We start from the raw sequence: 13,574 nt of genomic DNA, 5'->3' as shown, positions 1-13,574 counted from the left end.
ACAGACACACACACACACACAAAAGACAATAAGCAGCCCCTTTTTTATTCCCCAAGAAAGATTCTAGCTCCCCAAGGAATACTTATAATATATGTGATCTATCTATCTATCTATCTATCTATCTATCTATCTATCTATATATATGGAAAAGTAAGAGTTGTAGAAACCAAGAGGAGAAAGGTGAGATCAATGTTAATGTATACAGTTTTCATCCATTTCCTTCTTCTTCTCATCTCCCTTCAGTTTAAAAAAAAAAAAAAAAGAAAAACATTTACTTAAGTTGATCTAATTTGAAAATTTTTATAATAGGAAACAAACAATAGGCTAATAAATCACAGAGGAATTCCCCTCACAAAAGAGGAACTTGTTAACCTAAATGAATTTCCAGTTAATAGCACAACTCCAGTTTTAATCCTTCCCTTATCCTTTGTCCCAATCAATTCTGAGAACTTGATCAAGTTACTTAATTCTCTTTGCCTCAGATTTTTCTTTTGTAAGGCAAAGGACAAGGACTAGATCATTTTTAAGCTTCTCTTCATTTTAACATTCTATTGTTTTAAATATATAATACTTTATACTTTTGACTGGTCTTGTGATTTTAATCAGTATAGGGAATATAGACTTAAAGTATATAATAATTTCACATACAATCCTCTCCTTTGTTCTTTGTATACCAAAATGCTCATTTTGTCAGTGATTTTCAAGTTCATAAAAAAAAAAAATCATTTGGAATTGTTCTATGCACTCCTCCCTATGGATCAATAACACAAAGGGTGACATTTAAAGATAGCCAAAGTGATCCTCCTTGAAGGGAGTGCTCATAGTAATGACAGTCTTCACCTTGTTCTTGTCCTATTTCTGGGACTATGGAGTAAAAATACTTTGGTATTTTGCCTTCAGCAATCATTCATTCATTCATTCATTACACAAATGCTTTATCTTTGTGCATATCCTGGAACAATACTCTTAAATAAATACTATCCTGAAGTTTTACTCAGTGATTATTTACTTTGCATTTCCATGATCTCAATGGAACACAGAAGGGGAGGAGATAGAAGGTTTGGCAAATAACAATTTGCCACCATCTACGCACAAGTGACAAGTGTTCATGGATATTGTTTTGTTTTGCAGTAAAACACGTCATGGATAAATACATCTGTGTCCAGAACAGGCGCACACACACACACACACACACACACACACACACACACACTTTGTAATCTAGCTATCTTGTGAAAGAATTGTGAAAGCACTATTTAAGTTTAAACCTTTAAGAGAGGTAGAGTAATAAATAGTTATAAAGGAAAATTAGTAGGCCTCAGAGAATGTAAAATTCAGTTCAAGATTGACCTCTGACAAAGTGACTGTGTAGTACTGGTTAACCTGTTAATGACCTAGGTTACTTTCTAAGACTACAAGATGTCTGTCTTCAGTAGTAAAATTAATTTCCCACCAGGTGTTCCTTACACTGATAAAATCAGAGGACCAGTCAAAAGGAGAAATATCACCCCTTTAAAAGAATCACTCTGGCCCTGTATGTCTTATAATTAGGATGATCAAGTTAGTTAACACACACACACATACACAATATACTCACACACATATTTATAAAGCTTTATAAATACATTCAAAAGTTATCAGTCCTCTGCTCTACAAAAAAAAAAAAAAATCCATCAAAAAAAATCAAAATCTGTATTGAATCCTCCCTCATTTCCACTGAGATTCCCATTCTCTATCTCCATTCTCTTTTGCCTTCCTGCATATTCCTATAACAATTTTCTAATAACTCCAGCATCTGTCCTCAGAAAAATACAAAGATTCTCAAGAAAATCAGCCAAAAGGGAAAAGAAGAAAGCGGAAAAGAATATAAAATTTCCTTTAGGTTTGCCACATGATCTTTATTAAAACCACCCGATTTCATTCCTACCCTGCACATGAAAAGCTAGTGTTTATTTTCATGAATGATAACCAAGATCAGACCTCTCCCCAGAGCAATGGGATATTTGCCCAATGGCCTATTGAATACCATCACTCTCCCCTTTTTAGAAAATGAGGAATGAAGTTCATAAACCAGCAGCTTCTAAAAAGAAGAGATCTCTAGTGGTCTTCAGTTAAAGAAAGGCAATTCTTTCGTTTTGGGGTGGCAATCCACTTATGACAAGTTGAAATTGAACCTTTACCATAAGTCAGAGGATGTTGAAATAAATAAATCCTTTCTCTAGGAGTTCAAATTAGCTTATTCTTCTCATATGTCAAATGTAAATATAATGTTATTTGATGTTTTTAGCTGAGCATTCTTATAGTTGTTTTTGACCAATCAATCATGTGATTTCATTGATGTAAGTAAGTTCTTGGAGAGCAATTTCATATACAACTTCCACCAATAAAATGTGACTTTCTTGTTTTTTCTTGTATCCTCAGCATTTGGCACAGTACTTGGCATTTAGATGCTTAACAAATTGTTGATTAATGAACTGATTGATTCACTAGCGCTTTCTCAGCAACTTAGAATTTTAGTGGGTTGCCTTAGGCACTGAGAAGTATCTTCTCCAGAGTTAAATAAGCACTATGTATCAGATAGGATATGAAACCAAGTCTTCTGGGCTTTCAGAGAAACCTTTATTTCTCTAATAAGTGTATCAAAAATACCATATTTAATTGAATATTATATCTATCAAAGTAGTTACCTTCAGGTGGCTTTATGGTTGTGAGTTAGTGTTGTATTCTGCTTTTTAGAGCCCCCAAGTTGTGGTGACAAAATATACTGTTGCTTTCTAGAGCCCCCAGGCAAGGGTGATTAAAATATACCTTCATAGAGGAGAAGTGATGAGGCATGACTCCTGAGGATGGTGGGAAAATGGAGTCCATTTATTTCAAGGATTTCCTCCTTTTTTATACCCTCATACCTTTAAGTAATAAAAACACTGGGCATGCACCCAGTATATACTGTGCACATGGGATCACATAAACAACTTGCTATTTTATGTAGTTTGCCACCTAGTATCACTGTTCCACCTGGTATAGTTCTGACTGGATCACCACACAGGTTATCACGGCCCTCTGAGTTCTCAGAAAGGCCAAGAGTCCTTATGGAAGATGGGGAGCCAAACCAGACATTGTTAACAGGTTCCCTCTGGGCTGAAGGGCTTTATACCTCACCCAGGGTTTCCCTACTGACTGTGACCCTCTACTAGTTAGTTTATCCCCTCCTCTATAAAATTAACCCCTTCACAGAAAGAATAGATACCTGAGAAAAGGAAAATCAGAGAATTCAAAGAAAGGACCCAGATCCTTTAATCCTTTTACTGAGTTCTTTATCTGAATTTTGGGGTAGCACTGGACAGGCAACCAGGAAAATTCATATTTGTGAATTAAAATTTGGCATTAGACACTTAACTAGCAAGTCATTTCACCCTAGTTGCCTTAGTTTCCTCAACTGTAAAATGAGATAGAGAAGGACATGAATAAGCTATTATACTATATTTGCCAAGAAATCCCCACCTGGGGTCATGGAGAATCAGATGTGACTGAACAACAATCTGAAATTTAGACTCCATTTCTACTCCTCCCCCCCAGCTCTGTTTTGTCTTAATTTACCAGGACCCAGGTCTCAGCACCATTTACTGTAGTCTCCTTTCCATCACCTTTCTGTCTCTGTGTCTCTCATTCTTTTTTATTGTCTTTCTTTGTTTATCTATGTCTCCTTTCTTAGGGTCTGTGCCTCTATTTCTCTTTCCACATCATCTCTCTTCTCCCCCTCCCCACCTTCAACATTTCTGGAAGTAGAAATGGATTGGTTGGCAGAGAGTTTAACAATCACCCTGATGTCCTTTAAGAGGCTAGGTTTACCTATACAGGAGATAATCAATAGATCCCAGGAAGGAAGTAGCTTTTTGCAATTTGTACCTCTATTGGAGGACAACAGGGAGTTAGTAAATTTCTTTATTCTGTCCTCCTCTCTCCTCCAATTGGCCATGATATCTTGCCACAGAGGTACTGGCTAAGTTGAAATGTCACATTAATCAGTGGAAGAAAAAGCTTCAAGAAGCATGACACCCTTATAGCAGAGAAAAGGACAACAATGAATTCAAAGGACAATTAGAGTTAGTAACTATGAAATGAGTTGTGGAGATGATTAGATATAGAAAGCCCAGCCAAGTGACCAGTGGTCAAAGTTACCTGCTGAGTTACATGTCAAAAGACAATAAGTGACAATGTTGATGGGGTACACATGAATATCATGGGGGAAAAAAAGGACAAAAGAGGGGAAAAAAGGACATGGGGAAAAAAAGGGAAAAAAAAGAACATTGAAAAAAAGGATAGTACTGAGGTATGGAGTTGCCATGACCACATATGCCCATAACATGTGGGCCTTATTATCAGTGTATTCTAGATTGCTATCCAATTTTCCCACTGATACTGTGTATATTGTAGACCAGAATGTTTCAGATTTGTGGAGAAAATATTATGTAACTAGTATTCTTGCTATGCCATCTTAGTAAATATCTTTGATTATTCAATATGGACTTATGTCCAATATTTTATGAATCCTTTTAGGTTTTTTTTGTCAAAGATATTGAAGTGGTTTGCCATTATCTTCTCCAGTTCTTTTTGCAGATGAGAAAACTGAGGTGAACAGGAGTTTAAAGAGGACTAGCACCTCTGGGTCACTAGACCCATTCCAGAACTGGTCATTCATCTTTAGCCTCCACTTCTCATCCAACTCTCATCTGCGACTCTAAGAAGCCATATGTACAGTGGCCATACCATGATAAAGCCATCCCAATAAATCAGTTAAACCAAGTTAAGGGTAACTAATAGACCTCAAAACTATCTCAGTGAATTAGGGAAATCCCATGATGCTAGTTCTCTTTGAAAACTAAAGATCAACAACAAAAACAACTTGCCCAGAATCACATAGCTAGTAAATGTCTGAGGCCAGATTTGAGTTCAGGAAAATGTCTTCCTGTTTAAGGTGAAGCCGTCTATGTGCTATGGTGCCATCTAGCTGTTTAGTAAATGTTTTTTCTTTGAGTTAATTAAGTCTACTGACTAAGGATTTAAAATAATCACACCAATGGGGGCTCGTGAGAAATAATTTTAGGAGTGTGGACCCAGAGAGTGCTCTACAACCTGGGAGCAGTCACACTTACAGGGAACCAATTTGAAAATCTATGTATGTTTAGTTAGGGGGATAGTTTAGAAGTGGTGCTACACATTTATTTTTGCAATTTTATTGTGTAAAACATTTTTTATATCACAATTCAAGAGCTTTCTGAATATTATACCTCATTCTATTGATTATTTTCAATTGAGGATTAGTGTAGCAAAACAGAAAGCTTTCTGGAGCTGTTTTAATCCATTAAAGAGTTTGAGGGGAAAAAAAGGAAATGCTCTATTGTTGTTGCTATTGTTTGATGGAGTTCAGGTAGAGATGATCTTATAATATATAACTATTCTTTTATTCTATATTTAATATTCTGTAGATAATTATATAAGGACATTAAATAATTGTTTTGTGTAGTAAAGTGAAAGTTTTAGGATCTATGATCATCTTTTTTAAGCTCAATTATAAGTACTAGATACAAATTCAGTAGCAAAAAGGACAATAAGAATTAAATGTACTTTATGTTGTTCTATGTGCCTTTGATCTCTATTAGGTCTCTATATTTTGGAAAAAAAATATATGTATATGTATGTATATATTATATACACACACATATATATATATACATATATATATATATATAATTCTTGTTGTTTGGAGATTACTGCCATTTGACATGGCAACTGTTTTTTTTAAATGTTATTCTTGAGGTGATAATTATTGATCAAAATAACATCAGAATGATTTGTGGGAAAGTTTGATTTGTGATAACATTATAGTTCTAATACAATATGTTGGTTTGAGTTTTCTAAGATATTTTGAGGAGTGTTTTAACTTTTGGAATTTGTCATCTAATACTCCATGGAAGGCAAAGTTTTTTTAATCTAAAATTCTACCGCTATGTCATCTTTCCAGGTATTTGAAAGATGCTGGATTTTTATAATCTGCAGTAATGTATCACATAGTTTCTGCCATTTTTTTTTGGTATAATCTGTATTGATAACTAAATCAGGCCTCCTCAATTTTACCTTGTCTGTGATTTATGGTAGAAAAGACATCACCATCATAAGTCTTTTCCTTTCCCCAAACAAATGAGCAAGACTCTACCCTTTTGGTCAGCACTTCTTTGTGAATGTATTTTTATCTGAATTCATGTGGATATTATACATGGGGTCTTTTGATTCTACTGCTGAATCTTAGTAGTTTCATAGGCTCCATTTAGAGATAAACTACCTTTAGTTACATTCAATGTCACTTTCTTTAGTTACATTCAATATAATTTTCAATAAATCCAGTTATATGTATCTATTTTCATCCTTTACTATGATTCAGTGAAGAATTATCTCCATATCATTAAAAATATTCCTGTAGGTGTTTGACTTTTTATCATACATTGTTAAAATGTCTATTAAACCTCTTCTTTTTTGATGAGGAAGTATACTTCCTTTGTTAAATGCCACTGTTGAATGACTGGTCCTTAATTTCATTAATATTGCATATGTGTTGTGATTATACTTGCCAAATTTATTGTGATTCATTTTTCAGTTTTGCAAAGATAGATGGACAGATAGAGAGAGAGAGATAGACTGGTATTGAAGAAATGTTAATTGCTTTAAACCTTTTCTTTATTTTTATGTTTAATGCCAAGAAGTACTTTCCAAGATGTTCTTCCAATACCTGAATGTATTTCATCATGATATTCTATTTGAAATTTTTTTGTTTGATAATACTTGTCTGCAGGAAAAAAGTTTTTTTGAGTAATTTGTTGAGTAATTATGACCCCTGGATTTAAATTCTATTCTCTATTAAGTATTTTAACAGTCACAGAGTCCAAACAATAATAATAACAGCTAATATTTATATAGCACTAACTATATGCTAGATATAATATAGCACTTACTGTGCTAAGAGCTTTATAATTATTATCTCATTTGATTTTCATAGCAACTCTGAGAGATAGATGTTATTTTTATCCCCATTTTGCAGATGAAGAAATAGAGGCAAAGAGAGGTTAAGGAACTTTCCCTGTGTCACACAACTAGTATCTGAGGCCATTTTTGACCAGGCCTAAGCACTCTATACCTAAGGAAATAACCCTCTAATATGTTTTTCAGTGGAGCCCTATAGCTTGAAAGCAACCATGTAATAAAGTACTTTGGTTTGACTTCTTCTTTAATTTGGAAGCCATATTTAGTTCTATTTCAGACAGGTGATAATGGATTTAAGGATAGATGGAACTATAATGAGTCAAATTGTCTCTTTGAAGAGTGTCACATTTTACATCAATTGTTCTTGACATCATTGGGTTAGTGATACATTTTAAAAAAATGATCGTTTTCCACACAGACATCAAATATAGCAGCCTTCTCACTTTGCTTGAGTCTATTTCATATATTTGTAGTGCACGAATAAATCACGTGTGCAAAATTGAATGAAAAGTTTTTCAGTCATCAACAAACACAGAATATATGTTGCAGCAAGTTTTTTAGCTTGTTGAATAATTGCCAAATTGATAAGAAGTTGAATTTTAGAATCCTGAGACTTTTTGGAATGCTCTTTTTGTTCCTTGGCCAATATATTTTTAGTTATGTTTATAGTTTTTTAGACAATGAATGATTTGTCTAAAGTACATAAGCATAGAGTTGGTCTACATGTGGAGAGGGTTTGAGTACTTTCTTTTTTGGTAATACATATGTTATATTCTTGTCAAGAAAGGTGAACTTAAATTTTGTCTGTGTCATATTTCTGGCAAAGCAAGCTTGAAATTTTCCACATCCTTCTTTGGACATTCTCCCTCATTTCTGACTGTTTTGTTTCTGTAGCAAAATTTTTTGATTGCTACTGAAATGTTTTGTTCTTTCTTTTGCTTTAAATAATGTCTTGTATCACCCTGCTTGTTCATTTTTTTTCAGTCATGCTTGACTCTTCATTACCCCCATTTGGGTCTTCCAGTGCCTTGGAAAAGGTACTGAAATAATTCATCATTTCCTTCTCTAAATAATTTTACAGATGAGGAAATTAAGGCAAACATGGCTAAGTGACTTCTCTAGGATCATACAACTAAGAAGCATCTGGGGTCTGATTTGAACTCAGATTTTCCTGATGCCAGACCTGGCATTCTATTTATTTGGCCACTTAGCTGCCTTTTGCATTATTTTAACTTTTCAATGTCTAAATAAAAGAATGTGTGTATATATATAACATTTATTTTCTGGATTGCTGTTTTCTTTACTTTAGTATTTAATAATTTTCTTTTCTGTGTATCAGGTAGATTAATGTAATTTTCCAGTGACTTTCTACAGATTGTTAATAGATCTTTCAACTCATTTCTACCATAGTAATGTTTGATTTCTATTTTAAAGGTTATTACTTGAGTGTTACACATTTTCTCTTTAAAAACAAAGCAAAACAAAAAATGAAACAAATTATACATGCAACTCTATGTTATCTTGTAAATGTTTCACTTTGTAGGAACAGTTTCATCAAACTAGCTGGAATGTTAACCCAATCATAATTACCTAAGTTCAATTGTCAACATTTCAAAGTTCTTTTCAGATCTTCATGTATAAGAGCTCAGAGTCTTTTTTTTTTTTTTTTTTTTTTTTTGTACCTCATCCTGATTAAATTTTCATTAAGCTCTTATCTCAACTCTCCCTTCTCACAACATATAGAGTAACTGGTTTTGAAGAGATAGCTATCATTGATATCATTGTTTGTGTTATCCTGCATCTATGACCATGATTGTCACTTAATTGCTCATAGCTTCAATGTTCTCATCGTTAAATTGGGGACATGAACATCTCTGTATTTACCATATAGGATTTCTGTAAAAATCCAAGAAGCTCATATAAGTGCATAACTTAACCAATTTTTAAGAGCTTTACTCATGTCAAAACTTATTATATTACAATGATAGAAAATCTTCACTGAAGAAACATCTAAACCTTGGAAATCAAAACTCTTCTCTTTTGATTTATCTTCAAAAGTCATTTGAAAACAATTTTGTTGGTAATTAATAATGGCAATTCTAGTTTTTATCAAAAATTAATATTGCCAAAAATGAGTTTTTGGTTTAATTATCTTTGTTTTTGTTCCATGAAACTCTTTCCTGACCTTTAAAGGCAATACCCTTTATATTATTGTTGTTTGTTTGTTTGTTTTTTCCCATAGTAGCTGTGCCTTAGTGCAAACTTGTAATTTAATTTTCACCCAACACAGACAAAAACTAGCATAGAAACTAGGAGTATACTACCCAATTGATGCTGTGTGGCAACTGGTCATGATTCTAGACTCATTGACAAAGCCAGCTGAAGGAAGAATTCTACCTCCCTCTTGACATGAAAATGAGAACCATGGGAATGTGGTTTATCTAGTTCATTGAACATATAATGTCCTATCTATGGTTAAAACATTTCTCTGAGGGTTAAATTTATTCTACTAAAAAGTTTTAAAGCAATTATTTTGATTACCTATTTCATCACTTCATTGAAAAATATTTATTAAGATTCTATATCTGTAAGTTCTCTGTTAGCTATGATCCAAAGCAAGATAATTAGATAGTCATGAAAATGTTGATCTGGGATTTCCCTGATCAATTAGATGAGCTTTTAATGCACTGATCTTTTGGAACATTTGATGAACATCTCCCTCTAGTTAATGGGCATGCCCATCAACACTGTATTAAGGCCAGTCAATCAACTGGAATGTTTAGATAAATATAATATACATGATATACAATACATATATGTATCTTATTTCTTTCATTTAATATTTTCCAATTACTTGTAAAATTTTTAAGATTCATTCAAAAATTTTTTTGAGTTCCAAATTCTCTCCTATCTACCCTTCCCTCATCCCTTGAGAAGGCAAACAATATTACATAAATTATACATATATAGTCATGCAAAACATATTTCCATATTTGCCATGTTTGCAACACACACGCACACACACACACACACGAACACACACAGCAAGAAAAAGAAAGTTTTAAAAAAGCATGCTTCATCAGTTCTATCTCTAGAGATAAATAGCATTTTTTTTTCATTATGGATCCTATGAACTGTTTTGGATCATTGTCTTGATCAGTGTAGCCAAGTCTTTCACAGCTGATCATTGTTAAAATATTGCTATTACTGTGTATCATTTTCTCCTGGTACTGTTTGCTTCACTTTGAGTTAGTTTATTTAAGTCTTCTTAGGTTCTTCAGAAATCATCTTGCTTTTATTCCATTACCAAAATACATTACAACTTGTTTAACCATTTCCCAATTGATGAGATCCTCACAGATTCCAGTTCTTTGACACCACAGAAAAAAGCTACTATAAATATTTTTATATAAATAAATCATTTTCTCTTTCCCTTTCTCTATGTGATTGAAACCTCATCTAAGTTTTGCTGGATCAAAGGACCATGAACAGTTTTATAGTATTTGGCTATAGTTCCAAATTGTCCTTCAGAATGGTTAGACTCCACAAGCATTTTTAAATGGCAATTATAAGTCAGACATGTACCTATGGGGATTCCACAGTAGCAAAAGCAATACTTCCTGCTTTCAATATATTTGTATACAGATAAGATATTTGCAGATATATTGGGAGTAATTTCAGAATGAAGGCACTAAAATTAATGAGGAATGGAAAAGGCTTGTATAAAGTAGAACTTTAATTGACACTTGGAAATGAGAAAGGATAATCCCTTATTATATCTAACTGAATTCCTGAGTTATATCCCACTCCTACCCATATGGGGCTCACATCTTTGCTTGTCAATTCTATAGATCAAATAATATCTACCATTTAATAGTTTGCCAGTAAAGCTGCCTATAGCTAAAGAAATATATAATGGGCATACAGATACAGAAAACTTTCTGAAAATCAATCCAATAATCATATAAACTTTGTGAAGTTGACATTAATATGGAAATAAAGGGACATGTTTCATGGGATAATGAATAAAAAACTTCATTGAGCATTTATATAAAAGTATGGAATTACTTTAAGGGCATAGGTTTTCATCTAACCAGTCATAGAAGGCTTCATGGAAGAGGTGATATTTCAGGAGCTATTTGAATTGTGGAAGGACAGCGATAATAAATTAAAGTGGATGAATTTAAAGTAGCCTAGTCCTCTCAGAGGATTTTCAACAATTATAATGACAAGAAGGAAAATGACCAAAATATGAAAGAAATAAATATGTATTATACTACATCAGTCAATTTAGAAACAGAGTCTGAATGTTTTAATTAGTACTTATAGTGATATTTTCTTTTATAATATTAAGACCATACTTTTCTAAAACATTTCAAATAGGGTACTCATTTCTGACATACTATATGAAATGCTTCTTCATTAAAAAGCAGAGCATAACTACTTTTTGAAAAGTAAGGTTAAATTCTGTCAGGAAGCATGAAAGATCTGTTTGTGCAGGCATGTGTACATGCCAAATATATGTATATATACACATACAGGTGCACATACAAATATTCATTCTCAGCTGCAATGGCTTACTATGTACCCACTGTAATTTGGGAGTATAGATAGACTGCCCCATTCAAATATGAAACAAGAACTCCCATTTCTTCTTTCTATTTTTCTTCTAAATCAAAAATTGCCTTAGGAGAATGGAAGAAGTTCCTGAGGCACATTACTTTGCTTGTCAAAGAATTTCCCTTCCTCTCTCATTTTTTAATTGCAGTATGTTTTTGTTATGCCAACTTTCCCTCAGAGTAGAAGCCTAGACTCCTCAATTTTGGGAGAAAGGAAGGCCTAACCCCTATCAATGCAGTAGCGGAATCTCTTCTTCACACTCAGAGTTTGTCCTGTGAAATTGGGCAGACCATTAAGCAGCATGTAAACTGTCTTCCCCTCTGATTTTTACTCCCAGGAGGGGAAAAAAAAAAGTATGAAGAATAATTTCCATGCTTGGCTTACTGAGATTCTAAAATGTGCCTAGGGCTGTTTGAGAGAGAAATCTGTGCATTCAGGTTGCATAGAGACCTGCATGTCAGTTTATTTGGAAAAGAAATTTATATGTGATATTTGTAGTAGCTGTTGTTTTAGGTGCAGAATGATACCATAAAATCTGTCTAAAGTAGCTCACTATGTTGCAGGTTTTGTAATACTGTGGGTCAAATGATGCTTTACATTTCCCTTCTCTTTCCCAACTCTCTCCCCCATCAACCAGCCACATATGGTAATTTGTAGTACTTCTCCACTCTATAGTATGGATATTATCCTCTGTGTGATTCTGGTCCCAGAATGTAAGCAATTAATGGGGTCCTACTCGATTAGTGAAAATCAAAATTGAAGATAAGTCTCTCTCTCTCTCTCTCTCTGTGTGTGTGTGTGTGTGTGTGTGTGTGTGTGTGTGTAATTGAGGTTAATCCCCTTCTTCAGATATTCACATTTTCTGCAATGAAGAAATAAAAGGATAGAGAAAAGATGGTCAGAAGAGAGAAGCAAAGAAGAAATTGGAGGAAGGCAAGGATCATATAGAAGAGCAGATAGAATAAGAAAGAAAAAAGTCATTATGTCCTGACTTTTTTTTTCTACCTTTTATGCATTACAGGATATATTTATAAATAAACATATTCAATATATTACCTGGATATATCACTATTTTTCCAAAGCCTATAAACAGCACAATCTGTTCTATCAATGATATTTTTTCATAATTTAGTTATTTATATATATATTTATACATAATATTGAAATTTAATGATCATGAAATTTCAAAACAATTAAGTAAAAAAATAGGTGCTATGTCCAATACTGTGAAACATTCCACACATTTAATCCTACCTTTCTCCAATATAAATTTTTGTTTCATTCTCTCTTTTTTTTTTGTCCCTAGTGCCTGGCATATTATAGGAATTTAATTAATGTTTATTAATTCATTGAAAGAAGAGAAGTACTTTTCTCTAGGGTTAAATTAGTCATTACAATTACACAGTGTTTTGCTTTTTTGTTTGTTTGTTTACATTATTGTAGAGGTTTTGCATGTTGCTTTCCTGATGCTGCTTACTTTACTGGGCAATAATTCACACTAGTGTTCTTATGTTTCTCTGAGTAGCTTATATTTCTGAGTTTTTACAGTATAAAAATTATGCTCATAAACCATGATTTGTTTAGTCATTCCTAAATTAATAGATAATTACTTCCTTATTAGTTGTTGTTGTTGTTTTACTACCACCACAACAAAACTATGCTGCTTAATATTTCATTATATGTTGAACCATTCTTTCTACCTTTTAATTCCTTGGACTATTAAGCAGTGAGTTAAGACAAACAAATTTGCAGCTTACCTTTCATCTTTGGATTCTTCTAGCTTAAAACTGCCCTTGAAAGATTCCAGAAACCTCTGAATCCATTGTCATTCTCTGAAGGTAATTTTCCTCGTGATTCTGGTTTCAGTTTCTGATTGAGAGTCCCTGCAATACAGTCTTAAGACTAAAACTATCTTGCAT

The 13,574-nt window shown here is 33.2% G+C and overlaps 1 long non-coding RNA gene across 1 annotated transcript in view; it reads right to left on the bottom strand.

Annotated features, from left to right (window-relative positions):
- The window catches only part of LOC127553462 (uncharacterized), a 56,104-nt gene extending 42,560 nt beyond the window's left edge, over positions 1-13,544 (bottom strand). The window contains exon 1 of the long non-coding RNA XR_007951746.1: positions 13,413-13,544. This is a non-coding gene — a long non-coding RNA (uncharacterized LOC127553462). The remainder of the gene's footprint in view (positions 1-13,412) is intronic.
- Between the last annotated feature and the right edge of the window lie 30 nt (positions 13,545-13,574).

This window comes from Antechinus flavipes, chromosome 3, assembly GCF_016432865.1.
Source record: "Antechinus flavipes isolate AdamAnt ecotype Samford, QLD, Australia chromosome 3, AdamAnt_v2, whole genome shotgun sequence".
Taxonomy (NCBI): Eukaryota; Metazoa; Chordata; class Mammalia; order Dasyuromorphia; family Dasyuridae; genus Antechinus; species Antechinus flavipes.
Note: the sequence above shows the minus strand (reverse complement) of the source record. Positions and strands in the feature narration are given on the sequence as shown.